This window comes from Macrotis lagotis, chromosome X, assembly GCF_037893015.1.
Source record: "Macrotis lagotis isolate mMagLag1 chromosome X, bilby.v1.9.chrom.fasta, whole genome shotgun sequence".
In the NCBI taxonomy this organism is placed as follows: Eukaryota; Metazoa; Chordata; class Mammalia; order Peramelemorphia; family Peramelidae; genus Macrotis; species Macrotis lagotis.
In genome coordinates, this window is record NC_133666.1 from 168,349,259 (window position 1) to 168,364,903 (window position 15,645).

A 15,645-nucleotide genomic window follows, 5' to 3' on the forward strand; every position below is an offset into this window, starting at 1 on the left:
CTGTTACAAACAATGCATAACCAAGCAAAAACAATTTTCCATATTGGTTGTGTCACAGAATATTATATCTCAGGCTATACTTGGAGTCTATCACCTTATCAGGAGGTGGGCAGCCTGGTTGTTTCATCATATGTCCTCTTATATTGTGATGACCAGAGTCTTAGGAACTCAAAATTGTCTTTACACTATTATTGTTATCCTATAATTTGTTCTCTTGGTTCCATTCATTTTACCCTGCATCAGTTCACATAACTCTTCTTGTGATTCTCTGAAATGGTCCCTTTCATCACTTCTTACAGGACAAGAATATTACATTACATTTATATACCAGAAATTGATTTTCAAAATTGGCATAATGAATGACTGTTTTTGGAGAGTATATAATTTGGTGTCTGCCAAGGAATCCATTCAGTCTCATTTAAGGATCATAAGGACTCAGGAGAAGAGACTGCTGCATGGCTTACTTTAGGTATTCCAGGGCTATTACAGTCTATTCCATGCCCCCCACTTAAAAGATGAAGACTTGCAGATAATTTGGTAAAGGGAGGGCATAAAGATAACCAGTTAGGAAATATGGGTGCTCTTGAGTCCAACAAATCTCTGAGGCTCTTTTTTAGTGTATGGGAGAATGAGTATCAGTGATAATTGTGATCTATATGCAGAATAATCTGAGTTTACCCTGATCAGTGTATTACTCCAAAATATAACTGACGAGGCTAATCACTGAATTTTCTTAGGGTTGGTCTTCTCTCCCATGTCTTTCAAATGAGCCACCATTTAGATCTAGGACCTCTGTTATATAAGCCTAATCTAGTCCAGTCAACATTATGCCATCAAAACAGTAATTCCTTCCCTAAGGAATTAGGCCTCCTTTTAGGTCTCTGGCCTGCAAATTGTCAATAAAGAGAATTCAGGTAACTTTAAAGAAAGATAAAGATACAGAATTCCTTCCCTAGTAAAAGCAAACTATTTCTGTCTAGTCTCACTCCACTTTGCATCTACTATTCAGTCTAGTTTCAACTCCATGGAATACGAAGCTTCTTTGAGATTAAGCTCATCACTTCTAAACTCATCAGCATGCTGCTTACTCAGGTTCCAATGGATTCCACCTCTCTCAATCTCCTGTCCCCTCTGTTTGAAGGGCTGGAGGATGAACTAAAGTCCTCCAAATGTCTTCTGTTATAGAAGGTAGAAACTAGATTCTCAGATCATTCTACTTTGCAGCTGCTATTCTGTGTGGCTTTAACGCCACAGAATAAGATGCCCTGGTACCCCTTGGTGTCCCATGCCCCCTTTTCTGCCTTCTTTGGTGTGTTTTCTCCCTCTTTAGATTGTAAGCTCATTGAGGGAAGGGACAATGAATTAAAAATTAATTGTATCCTGTGTTTGACATATTATAGGTGCTTAAAAATGCTTATTGTATTGAAAATGATAAATGATTTATTGAATTGAATGGAAATAGAGAAAAAGTCATTGGTACCTGCCCAGTGTATAAACTACTTGGTTCACTACAGTGACAAGGATAAGAATAGCTGCAGTAATTGGCCTAACAAGTTTAATCAGCTCTCTCTAACCTTCAATCTCCACATAACATTATTAAAAGGAGAGTTTTCAAAGCAAAGTACTTCAACCTTTTTTTTTTAATCTCCATCAAAGGGAACACCAGGAATACCACAGGAACAGTTTTTTTAAACTACTCAGTTTAGACAACTCCAGGGGTTTCCACTTGGCTCCACCCATAAAAACTGGCATAAAAGTTTTCCTTAGTACTAACAAGTACTAACTCTCAAGAATTCATAATATCCATTCATATCATTTATTTGCCTGAAGTAGCTACCATAGGTGGGACTCAGAAAAAAGGATTTTCCATCCATCCTTATCTGAGCAACAATTCCTTTTACTTAATGGTTTTTCCTAAAAGAACCCAATGGAAACTGTGGTGCCTTCATTGAGGTTCCCTCTAGCCAGCAGTCTCCAGTAGCTTTTTAGATATTTGACATCCTTGGCTAAGGGGAGCCCTTCTCAAACTGTTGTGATTCAGGCATTTTGTCTTGGTATTTGCAATAAAAAACAGCCCAGGACTTGAAGAAACTGCAGAGGAAACTCTAAGGGAACTCCAAGAGTCCTTAAAGTCTATGTGCAAAGGCTTAGGTATTTGGTATAACCAACTGGGGTGGGTACTTTCAGAGGTGTACTAAATTTGGTTTTGGCAAAAGGACCAGAAGGAACGATTGAATTGTTTCTTTTTTTTGCAAGTCAATGGGATTAAGTGGAAGTGGCTTGCCCATGGCCACACAGCTAGGTAATTATTAAGTGTCTGAGGCCAAATTTGAACTCAGGTACTCCTGACTCCAGGGTCAGTGCTCTATCCACTGTGCCACCTAGCTGCCCCATCAAATTGTTTCTAATTCAGGCTGGCTATAGAAGATGGGGAAGTACGGCATAAATGTAATTTATGAAACACGTCTCTATTAGGAATTTCACCTCTTCCCTTGCTAATTCCCACTGGGGAACTGGGGACAGAGGAAACTCATTCTTAGGGCACAAGGTCTGTAGATCTCCCTAGAGGGAAAAAGGGGAAAAAAGGGAGTATCCATACATATAGTATCAACGGGAACTTGAGAACTAAGTAATTATGAAAGGTGAGGGAGAAAGAAGGGTCAATCGTGACCTCAAAGATATAAACATGGGAGAAAGATGTTGAGATGCTGATCTTCATTAGTATAAGGGGTTTACATATCAAAACTTCATAACAGGTATGGAATCCCAGGTCCAGATTCCCCTTCCCCACACTCTTAAATATGGCATGTGTCACTTTTTACCTTGTATTATGTTTCTGAATGGTATTATCTTGGATGTTAATCTCCTTGAGGCCAAGGACTTATTTCCATTGCCTTGATGTTGCCTTGATGTTCCCCAGTAAATATAGGCTCTAACATGCAGCAAACTCTAAATAATTGTATTTAATGAATGAATGGATGAGTGGATAAACAAAATGACAACCAGGTGTTCCCAGAGAACAGGAGAGGAGATACCCAATATCTGTGGGAGACAAATTTTTTTTAAGCATGAACAAGGAAATCTATGAATGCTGTTCTTGCCTAAAATAAGGGTTCCCCCCTTTTTCAGTCACTCCCATATTCTCTACCTATTCTTTTCAGAGGGATCATGGACCAGACAAGGTCCCTTCCAGCTCTTAAACCTATCTTTAGGATGATTCACCCTGAAACATCAAATGCACGATGCGTAACTATTACAAGAACCACCGACAAGGCAGCAGCATCCTTTTCCTTTACCCTGTCTTCCCATGTCAGGAAGAAGCACGGCTGGATGCCATGCCTGGAGAATATCTCAAATAGTGGATTATGCCAATGTGAGATGCTCATTTTTAATTACTCAGAGACTTGTGTTCTGTTCTTAGAGCCATACATCATCACCGATGGAATGTTGATATTAAAAAGATGGGTCTTTGTTTCAGGGAGAAGTTTGACAGTCATTAAAGGAGCTTTGCAATTTCCCAAAGGCAATTCAGTCTGCTCTTGCTGTTTAATTCTAGGACCAACTTGTTACCCCTTTTCAGTGTCTGTCCCCTAATACAGAGAGATACATGGGACAGGGTAAGAGCATCTGAGTAGATGCAGTATATAACAAAATACAGAAGTAGGAAAATTGGAATAAAGGATGCTATCAAATAAACATGATTGAAAAAGGGGAGGGATTGCTAGAGCAAAGGGATAGCATATAAACATCTCATGTGCTCCCTTGGTATCCTTCTGATGTTTAGAGAAATCACCCCCCCCCCAGAATTGGGGGTAGACCCCCCTGGGGCAGACTTAAGGGAGGCCAAGGACAAGAGTCTCACAGGATGAGCAGGCATGGATAGGTTGTTATTACTGGATACATCAATGGATACAGGTTCATTTGAGAATTAGAGGGGAAAGCGTAGTGCAGATCATCTCTATAGCAACAGATAATTTAAAAACCCTGAATAATCCAGAGGCCGTTTTTGTTTGGTGCTGAGATCCACTAGCCAATTTTTCTGCCCTAATTTTGTTTTGCTTAGGCTGATATTAAAAGGAGTATGAATGCCCTGAATGCATACTGTTTGACTAGGGAGAAATGGAGGGGGGGAATAGGGGGAGGGAGGAGGAGGCACTCAGGAATCTACATAGGAAAACAATCTGGCTTTCAGAAATTGCCCTCAGATACTCCACACCTGGCTAGATAATCCATACCTACAGGAGGGGCTGGGATCAAGAACTGGCTATGAAGGACCTTGATGATAGAGACAACATCTTAGGATTTAGCAGAAGCTAGATTCATGTCTAAATGATACCCATTAAAGGCTAATTGCCTCACAAATCTGGTTTGGAAATATGATGCTGCTTAATTTTGGTGAGACAAAAGGTAAGTTTAAACTCAACCCAAAATTGCCCCATTACTTCAGTGCACAACCTGAGGCTATCTACCTTGGCCAGATACCAGAATCTTGTAGCAGCTTTCAATTAAAAAAAAAAAGGACTTGGGGCCATATCTGAGGGGCTGGGGGGTACTGAAATCTCTTCCCCCCTTTGCATCTAAGATTTCATGATAATAAGGATTTATATAGCCCTTTTCAGTTTACAAAGTACTTAATTTAAAGCAGTCCTGTGAGGGAAGTAATATGTAAATCTAATCAACCCTATTTTGTAGATGAGAAGACTAAGTCTCAGAGAGACCAAGTTCACAGTCCTCCATCTAGTAATTGATAGAGTCAGGGCTTGAATCTGGGTCTTCTGGTTCCTAATATCATGTTCAATAACCTGTTCTATTGGTCTCAGGGAATAAATCCCCAAGGATACTTTTAAAATAGAGCAATTCCTTTCTCAAGCATTAGGAGATATAAAATTAAAGCATATAGGAACTTGGACAGATTACTTCAGAAGGAAATTAGATCTTTGTCCAGTAGCCCGTGGGACCATTTTGAAGGGGCAGGGAAGAAGCCAGTAGTGGACCTACCACCCCCTAGGAACTTCCCAGTGGTTTGTTGCTCATAGAGTTGTCAAAGCCTAATTTACGATGACTGTACCATCATTGTCTTTCCTAGGTCCAGTAGGGTTCTGACCAAAAGGACAGTTCTGTTAATTATTTCTTTAGGAGGGAAGAGAGGGTATAGGGTGGTATACTGAATAGTCCAATATAAAAAGAGACACAAAACCCCGGTTGTTTGTAACAGCTTTAGTCCTGAGGGTAACTCAGTTTCCTTATCTGTAAAAAAAAGATGGATTAGTGTCTATGATCCCTATGGGCCTTTCCATCTCTGAAAATCTTTATTATTCTGTAATTATTTCTTTAATGCTTCATTATCATTAATTTGTGCCTTCACTGCAGTGGGTACTCTGTACCACCTACCCTTGCCCCTCCCCTTAGCCTTCTCAATGATAAATATTGCATTCCCTCTAGGTCTAGGACATGGTAGACTGACTCTGAGAGTTGCTGAATTCAAAAAATTCATCACCCTGCAGCCAACCTAGTGATGAGACTCTGACCTTAGCTAGGACTGGTCCTTGGATGATAGATGTGTAGCCTGTGACCAAGCTCCTATCTGAAGCCCTTCCAGCTTGGTAGATCCTGCCAGGGTTGGTGCTCCAATTGCTTTTGAGAACCCAGGGTCACCCCATACTGTCAGGAGGCATCCAAATAGTATATCAGTGGAAGAATGCCAACAAATGTTTTATTATGTGCACTAACTGTGGGGATCAGTGGTGTCAATAATCCAAAAAAAGTTTTAAAATAATTGACAATTATTCTTGGGAGGCAATAGGATATAAGTGAGCTCAAGAGCTCTACTGGATCATGCTATTTGGTGTAGGAGGACAAGATTAATATCCAAGTTTCAGGCTGTCAATGACCTTGCACTAGTCATTGGACCTTAGTTTATTCAGCTGTCAAATCAATGAAAATAATAACCCCTGGCCTTTCCCTATTGCATAGAACTAGGGATAGGGACTGCACCTCTGATTTTGTTGGTTAAAGGGAACTCCCTGGTTAGGAATCTCCCTCTACCAGTGTAGGTAGGCATCTTCTCTCCAATATATAGTCTTTTTTAAAATTTTTTTTCCCCAAAGGAAGTGGGGTTAAGTGACTTACCTAAGGTCACACAGCTAAGTAATTATTATGTTTCTGAGACCAGATTTGAACTCAGGTCCTCCTGACTCCAGGGTCAGTGCTCTATCCACTGGGCCACCTAATTGCCCCTCCAATATATGTTTTTTTTAAGGTTTTTAGCAAGGCAATGGGGTTAAGTGGCTTGTCCAAGGCCACACAGCTAGGTAATTATTAAGTGTCTGAGGCCAAATTTAAACTCAGGTACTCCTGACTCCAGGGTTGGTGCTCTATCCACTGTGCCACCTAGCTGCCCCTCAATATGTGGTCTTTGAGAGTTGCCTAGAACCCTGAGAAATTAAATATTTGTCCAGGGTCATACAACCAGTATATGTCAAAAGGAGTACTTAAACTCATGTCTTCCTGGTTTTAAGACCAATTGATCATTCAGTATACTACCATACTGGAAATGAAGACAACACTAGATAGATCATTTTGTTAGGTTTCTTTTCACCCTGTGTGCAGTTGTTTCAGAGGTCAATGGATCACAGAATCTGAATTGAGATGGACTTCAGAAACCAGTTATTTCAAGCCATCCCTAACCACAAATCCCCTTTTTAAGATCCTCAAATGTGATCATTCAACCTTTGCTTAACGACCTCCTGGGAAGAGGAACCAACACTTTTGGGTTCTACATTTGGTTAACTCTAAGGCTGGAAAGTTTTTCTTTGCATGAGCTGAAATCTACCCCTCTATACCTCTAGCCCATTGTTTCTTATATTGACAGCAGTGGACAGACATAACAAAACATTTCCTTTTTTTTATATGATAGCCCTTCAAAGATTTGAAGATTAGCATCAGGCCCTAGTTCCTCAAGTCTTCCATTTTCCAAGCTAAAGGTCATGAGTTCTTTTGATTTATCTTCCACTATCTAGAGGCCCCTTGTGATTCTGTCTACCCTCCTCTGGACTCGTTCTGCTATATCTGTATTCTTTCTAAAATGTCGTCCCCAGTTCTGGAGCTCCAGATGTGGTCTGGATAAAGCAGAACATGTTCTCTTCCTGAATTCTTAGATGATATTGGCTTGATTTGATGTTGACTGTTGACTCAAAATAAGCTTGAAGCCTTACAGAGATCCCCAAATCTTTTTCAAATGAACTGTTTAGTCATGCCTGTCCCCTATTGTGTTGGGGAGGGGTTGATTTTTTGAAAACAGAACTACAGAATTTCAGGGTGATCACCTCAGTGGTGATCTAGTCCAACCCATATGAAAACAAGTGGTTGCTCTGATTCTTATAGATAACCTCTAAGGAGGGGGCACCCACCACCCCCCTGAAGCAGCCCACTTTACTTTGGTCCAACTCCCAATAGTTAAGAAATTTTTCCTGATATTAATACTAAATTGAACTCTTTGCAACTTCCATCTACCTTCTGGTTCTGTCCTCTAGAGCCAAACAGACCCTTTAAATTCCTTATTAACATGACAGCTCTTCAAAAATTTGACTGCTACTATTAAGTCCTCCCTGAATCTTATCTCCCCCAGGATAAACATGCCCATTTCTTTCAAGTAATACTTATATGACATGGAATCAGTACTTTTCAATCATCCTGGGTTACTCTTTTTCAGATGGTCTTCAAGGCCATTCTTAAATTATGGTATCCAGACCTGAACACAATACTTTGTGAATCTGATGAGGATAGAGTATAGTGGGACTAATATTTTCTAGTCCTATCTTAATGTAACCCAAACTTATATTAGGTTTTTGCCAGTCCATTGCACTGTTAACTTGTATTGACCTTATAGATCACTATCCACAGATTTTTTTTCAAAATAATTTGCCAACTATGCTTCCTCATCTTGCACTGATGATGTTGGTTTTTTATACCCTAATGCAAGGCTTTACCTTTATTCCTGTTGCATTTCATCTTATTAGATTCAATCCAATGTTCTAATCTATTATGATCTTTGTAGATTTGATCCTATTATATAATATGTTAATATTTCTACAGCTTTGGATTAGCTACAATTTGATGAACATGCCGTCTGTGCCTTTATCCAAGTCATTGATGAAAATACTAAACAATATAAGATCAAGCACAGATCCATAAGGTATTGACATTGACTTGTTAACATCCATTCTAGAGTCCATCCATACAACCAGTCCAATCATCTAATTTACATCTTTCCATTTTTTTCCATTATAATAGTATGAGATACTCTATCCAAAGCTTTATTAAAACCTAGGTTAACTAAATCCATACCATTCCCTCATCTTCTAGCTTAGTATCCTGTCCAAAAAGGAAATGAGGTTGGTCTGGCATAAACTGATTTCTTTTAACTTTTAGAAAGATTTTATTTATTTTGAATTTTATAATTTTTCCCCTAATCTTGCTTCCCTACCCCCACCCCCCACAGAAGGCACTCTGTTAGTCTTTACATTGTTTCCATGGTATACATTGATCTAAGTTGAATATGATGAGAGAGAAATCATATCCTTAAGGAAGAAAAATAAAGTATAAGAGATAGAAACATAACCTGTTCTTGATGAAGCCATGCCCTTTGTAATCACTGCTTCCCTTTCTAGATGTTCACCAACTATCTTCCTAATGATCCTGTCTAGAATTTCCCCAGGCATCAAAGTCAAGCTCATTGACCTAGTATGGTTTGTAGACTATTCTCTTTTTTTCTTTTTCTTTTTGAAAATCAGATCAACATTTGACCTTCTCCAATTATGTGGTACCTCTCTCTTTTTCTATGATCTCTCAAATATTACTGATAATGGCCTAGCTTTGCCAGTTCTTTCAGGATGTAGTTCAGCTGGGTTCAATTATTTTAATTTATCAGGACAACTATTTACCCTTACTATGTCCTTATCTTGGTTATCAAGATTCTTTGTAAAGTCCTTAACACCCTCTGATTTTTCTTTTCTTTTTTTTAGGTTTTTTTTTGCAAGGCAAATGAGGTTAAGTGGCATGTCCAAGGCCACACAGCCTAGGTAATTATTAAGTGTCTGAGACCGGATTTGAACCCAGGTACTCCTCACTCCAAAGCCGGTGCTTTATCCACTACACCACCTAGCTGCCCCACACCCTCTGATTTCTTAAAACATTTTGCCTTTCTCTAAAAAGCGTATCCTGCCTGATTATGGATTATGAAAAGGTATTGGTGTAGTGTTCTGAATCTAGAGTCAGAGTTCTGTTTAAATGCTAACTCTGCAGCTGATTAGTACCAGTATGGACTTAGACAAGTTACTCTAAGTCTGGTTTTTTCATCTGCAAAATGGGACAGTTGGGTTCAAAGGTGGTTTCAACTCTGTAAACCTCCAGGATGGTTCTCCTTTTGGATTTATTCTACACTGCCCCAGAAATATCTCCACCTTGGAAGTTCATGATAACCCTGTATTTCACATAATGGAAATCCTCTACCCTACAGCCTCTCCCTGACTGCTTGGTTCCTCCAAGGACCCTCTCTGTTTTTAAGGAGGAGGCCTAGGCCAATAACTTCATTCCTTTCTAGGCTTTACATGAGACTCTTCATGACTTTCTCTCTCATGCCTTGATTCTGGGTACCTTTACCTCTAGTTTCCCCCTCAGTCCCCCTATCTTTTTAATTCTGGTTTTTGTTCTGTCTTTCCCATTGGAATGCAAGGTCCTTGAGGGCAAACTCAGTCCTGGCACATAATAAACTCTCGTTGACTTAACTATATTTGTGCTTCTTAGTCTGTGCTTGACTATACTTTCAATGAGTGCAGGATCATGTCTAATCTAAGTTTTATATTTCTATCAGGGCCTAGCATAATGTATGTTACATATAGTAGGCACTCCATCAATGTTTGTTAGATTGGACTGGATCAGTGGTTCTGCTTTAGGATATATTATTCTTTTTCTCAATGTTTTTTCACTGTGTGATCCTGGAACATTTAGTTTTCCTTCAGGCATATGAGTTAAAGGGTAAGCCTCAGAAGTTTAAAAAAAATATTGTGTGACCTAAATAAGGAAAGAGATGGTCTTTTGTGAACTTTGGGCTCATTTGACTGAATTATGATTTTTGTGATGATGGAAATACTCCTATATAGTTTGAATTCCTTGCATTTTTTTTTGATTAGGGTAGGAGACAAAAAAAAAGGAAGGCAACTGTCAAGTTAAGTCATTATTTTAAAATATGAGTGGAGGATCAAAAATCTACCCTTCGGTGAGGAGGTTTCCTGATTGGTTAAAGGTGAGCCAGGGATTATAGTCAAGAAAATTCAGTTAGTTAACTAGCTGGAATCAAAACTTGGCTTTGGGGATGGTCTAAGAGGGTAAAAGATATCTTTGGATTGGAGATATTTAAGGCTAGGAAAATTCTGCTGCATCAAGCTAGGTATGGAGGAACTCTGTTGATGTTGATCAGTTGTGTCTGACTATCCAGGATCCCATTTGGGGATTTTCTTGACAAAGATACTGAGTAGTTTAACATTTTCTTTTTCAGCTGATTTTTGTAGATGAAGAAATTGAGACAAAAGGATTAAAGGACTTGCTCAAGATCACACAGCTAGTAGTATCTGAGACTGGATTTGAACTCATGAAGATGAGTCTTTCTGACTCCAAGTCTACCACTGTGCTACATAATTGTCCAAGGAAGGACTCAAGTAAGGCAGAACAAATGAACACTTAGTCTGATCAAAATAGGACCAAAGAGGGGATTTCAGAAGTTATAAATACTTCATGCTATAGATAAGGCTAAGAGAAACTGTGACCTGCCAAAATATGGGCAAAATATGGGCAGTAATGAGATTCAAAACTTAAATCTAGTGATGTCAAATCCAGTCCTTTTTACCATACCCTGCTGATAAGTTTCTTTACTTTGCGTCTTAGCTGAAATATTATTTCACAAGTTATTTATTTCCTTTTCTCTTATAAATAATTCCTAAACATGCATTCTTGTATAAAAGAAGAGGGGAAAAGATCTACATGTACAAAAATTTTTATAACAGCTTTTTTTTTTGAGGTGGAAAAGAATTAGAAATTGAAGGGATGTCCATTAATTGGTGAATGGCCAAACAAGTTATGGCATATTTTTGTGATGGAATACCATTGTGAAATGACAAGCAGATCACTTCAGAAAAATGAACTGATGCAAACTGAAGTGAGCAGAACTAGGAACACAATGTACATAGTAACAGCAATATTGTATAATGATCAACTATGAAAAACTTCTGTGAAAGATTTAGTTACTCTGATCAAGATAATGATCAAAGACAATTTCAAAGGACCCTTAAAGAAAATTGCTCTCCACCTCCTATGAGAGAACTGATAAACTCTGAATGCAGTTTGAAGAATACTTTTTTTCACTTTCTGTTTCTTACTTTTTTGCATCATGGCTAATATAGAAATATGTTTTCTATGACTTCATCTGTATAATTGATGTAACACTTGCCTTCTCAGTTGGTGAGGGGAAGATCAGGAGGGAGAGAACTTGGAATTAGAAAATCTTTTTTAAATGAATGCTAAAAATAAACGAATAAATAGTTTTAAAGATGCTCTCTTTTAATCTACATTGGAAGCAGCAGTAGGTAGAAGGGAAAGATGGTACATGTCATAGGAATAATATTATCCCATAAGGGACAGGCTAGTTTTTCCTAAAAGTTATTGAAACCTTCCTTGAGATTGACTTAGTTTCTTTGTGGTCTAAGTACAAAAACTAACTCAGAAGGAAATCAGGAGATCTTCCTTCAGGATGGATATAAAGGGTGTCCCAATGTTTTAATACTTAAGTTTCATAGTTTAAAACTACACCAAGACCTTTTGGATAACCTATGTGCTTCTGACTGGAAGAGAAAAATGCACATCTACCAAGACTGAAAGTGTTTAAATAATTTACTCAGGGTCACAGAGCTACTAAGTGTCTGTTGCCAAATTTGAATTCAGATTTTCCTGACTCCAGAGCTCTATCCATTGCACCCCCAGTTACTGACTTGAGCATCAGCATGACAAATACAGAAGAAGGGAAGGTGGGTCCAACTGAATCAATCCTGTATCCTTGCTGAATATTCTTTCCGTGCTATAGACAAGTAAATCTCTTTTGTTAATTGTTAGATGCTAGATTTCGTTTCAAACCCAAAGCTGAGGAGCTGGGTTAGCCTCAGTCTAGCTTGGGCTATATGAGATCAGAAGCCAGAATCATGTAGCTGGTGGTAGTGGCATCAGGAGAAGAGGGATGAGAAATTAGGTAACACAGACCTAAAGCTACACTTTAAGGGGCCTGCTAATCTACCTTTCTCATTTTACAGATGAGAAAACTGAAGTCCAGAGAGGCTGTGGTTTGCACAAGGTCACACAGGTATTAGGCCAAGACTCAAAGTCAAGAAGTGTGACTCCACTTTTACAGTTCTCTTACTACCTTACCATATGGTCTCCTAGCAAACAACTGACTGCTCAGAGGTCCACAGGGGTGAGGTGCAATGATCAAAGAAGTTTGTTAAGAGATGAATAATATTGTCCCTAATTTTGTGCTGTAAGGTTCAGGAAACATTTTACATATATCATTCTACTTTACATATATCATCATCATCATCATCATCATCATCATCATCATCTCACAATCCTCATTTTACAGAGGAAACAGACTCAGAGAGATTAAATCACTTGCAGAGGTCAACCAAGCCAGTAAATTTCAGGGGTGGGATTGACCTTAGATCTCTCCAAATCTAGCTATCTTCATACTATACCATACTGATGAAAGCCTTTCAAAGAAAATCTGGTGCCTCAGGAATCTGACCTAGTTTGTCAAGATATAAGACCCAAGACAGGGCAGTTAGAGGGCAAAGTAGATAGAATGCCTGGCCTGGAATCAGGGAGATTTATGTTCATGAAATCAAATCAAACATTTACCAGCTATGATCCTGGACAAGTCATCTAACCTTCTTTGCCTTGGTTTCCTCATCTGTAAAATGAACTGAAGAAGGAAATGGCAACTCACTCTGCTGAGCCAACTCCAAATGGGGTCAATGAAGAGCTAAACTAAACAACAACAAAAAGGTCCAAGACTATATTTGTATTCTAATGGGGGAAAGCAGTTGATTTGGAGTAAACAGGAAAGCTCAGATATGGGTTCAAGTTCTTCCACTGGTTTTATGGCCTTTTTCAAATGACCTCACTTTTCTGAGATTTGGTTACTTAATTTTGTTGCTGTTGTTTTTGAGGCCAGCAGGGTTAAGTGATTTTCCCAGGGTCATGGAGCTAGTTATTTCTAAGGCTGGATATGATCCTCTTGACTCCAGGGGTGGTGCTCTGTCCACTCATCATCCAGTTGCCCTCAGTTTCGTCATTTGTAAAAACCATGATAGGCTTTTACAGGGCAGTCAGGATGATAAGATGAGTGCAGGTGAAAGTACTCTTTGAAGAATCATATAAGGTCATGACTTGCAAATCAGACCAAACTTAGAATCTGATAGTTCATCCCAATTTTAAAAAGGCATGAGAGAGTTGAATGGCTGAGTTGAGGTGTTGAGTTGTAAAGGAAGCCCTGGTTTTAGAGTTAGGAGCCCCAAGTTCTGTTCTTGGCTCAGCTACTGACCAGTTGTCTAGTGGTAGAACTCTTGGCTAGAGTTCAAATCAGATGCTTCTAGCCGAGTGACCCTAGGCAAGTCACTTCATCTCTGCCTGCTTCACTTTTCTCAACTGTAAAAGGAGGGGAGGATTCATTATGGCATTTCCCTCTCAGGGTTGATGTGAGGATCAAATGAGATCATATTTATAAAGGGCTTAGCAAAGTTCCTGGGACAGAATAGGGGTTATATCAATGCCCTTGTTGTTGTTACTGCCTCTCTATGCAGTCTTGGATAAATCCCTCTCTTCTGGGCTTCAGTTTTTCCATATGTAAAACTAAAGGTTTGGCGAAGATAATCCCTAAGCTTCCTTCCAGCTCTACCATAGGATCCCATGTTGCAGCCAAGAGTTCATTTGCCTAACCCTGTGTGGGTTTGTTTTCAGGGGTGTTGCTGGCCCTTCTTTCACCATCAATCAAGATTTTGCTGCATTCCTGTGAGTCACACTCTAAACAAACCCTGTCACCCAAGCAGAGGGAGGGAGGAAGAGGAAAGAAGGGAAGGCTCAGAAATAAATCAGGGAAAAACCCTTCAGGTCATGCATTAGCTTCCATCTCCCAGGGAAGATGCTTCCCTGGCAATCCAGCACACCCTCTGGGCCCCATCTTCTCTGACCCTTGAGCCTGGGATGTCATCACCTCCCTCTCCAGATAGACAGGGAAACTAAAGAAGGGAAAACCCTTTCAGGCTACCTGGATCATTTTGTCTCAGACTTACTTCCTGCAACATTAGCCCTAAAACGACCTGGAGAACCTTGGGAAGCAGACTGGCATAATGGAGACTGGTTCATTGGACTGGGAAGCAGGGTCCCAACTGTACTACTAACTCCTGGCCTACCCCTTCAAGGTCTCAGCTTCCTCCTTAATAAAATAAGGTGGTTAGACTAGGTGATGTCCAAGGTCCTTTGCAGCTATAGCAATTTAAAATTCCATACTGTTCTATGATTTTTGTTCTGAAAATGGAGGGAGAGAACTCCCCAAGGAGTGTGCACTGAGTCCCTAGCCACATGTACTCTGTTCTAAGGACTTGTGCTTTAGGATGATGAGGTAATCCTTTTGTTGGTCATTGGTCCCTATGTATTGCTTCCTGATCTTTTGATGGGGCTTGGTGTCAAAAAGATTTGGCCACTGAGCCAAGAAGAATGGTCCAGACCCTAAAAGGAGTGACTCTACACTTTGGCACTCCTTCTCTTTCCCTCTGCCAGTCAAGGGAGTTTAATGTTTTAAATCATTGTCAGTGTGCTTTTATGAGTCTAGGAGGCAGTTAAATGGCTCAATGAATAGAGTACTAGACATAGAGTCAGAAAGACTTGAATTAATTTGGCTTCAGACTAGCTGTGTGACCCTGGGCAAGTCACTAAACCTCTGTTTTAATCTGCAGGAGGTAATGGCAAACTACTGCAGTATTTTTGCCAAGAAAACCTGCATGAACAATAAGGTCCATAGGGGTCATGAAGAGTTGGACACAATTGAATAAACAGCAACTTATGAGTCTATGTATTAAGGTTTCTTTTGTGAAAGCTGTCCTATACCTGAACATTGCTATACACTTTCTATTCCCTTTGGGGGATATCTTAGATATGAGTAATTCATAAAGTTTTAAATGGTTTTCTCTGATGTTCTGGAGTAAAGGTGTGAAGAACCAAAGAAAATGAAAAATAATAACAATAATAAAAAGAAACCAAGCCCCCTGGCTAAATCCTATACACTTATCAATTCAGAGTTGAGAGGCCCCTTTGTGGAAATGAGCAGCCCCTTCCACCAACAGTGGTAGTTCTGCGGTAATTTTATCATAGAACATATTCTCATTCCCAATGACTCTAGCTACCCAAGTTTGGTGGGAAGGGTCATAGATTCTGGAACTCAGAGGTCACTAGATCAGTTCCTTTATTTTACAGATGAAGAAACTGATGACCAGAGATTTGCTCAAAGTTATAAAGGTAATAAACATGAGAGGAAGGATGTGAGAGAAC

General features: G+C 39.5%; 1 protein-coding gene across 6 annotated transcripts in view; it reads right to left on the bottom strand.

The window, feature by feature from the left end:
* Positions 1-15,645, bottom strand: part of RAI1 (retinoic acid induced 1) — a 294,145-nt gene that overhangs the window by 182,974 nt on the left and 95,526 nt on the right. The window lies entirely within an intron of this gene.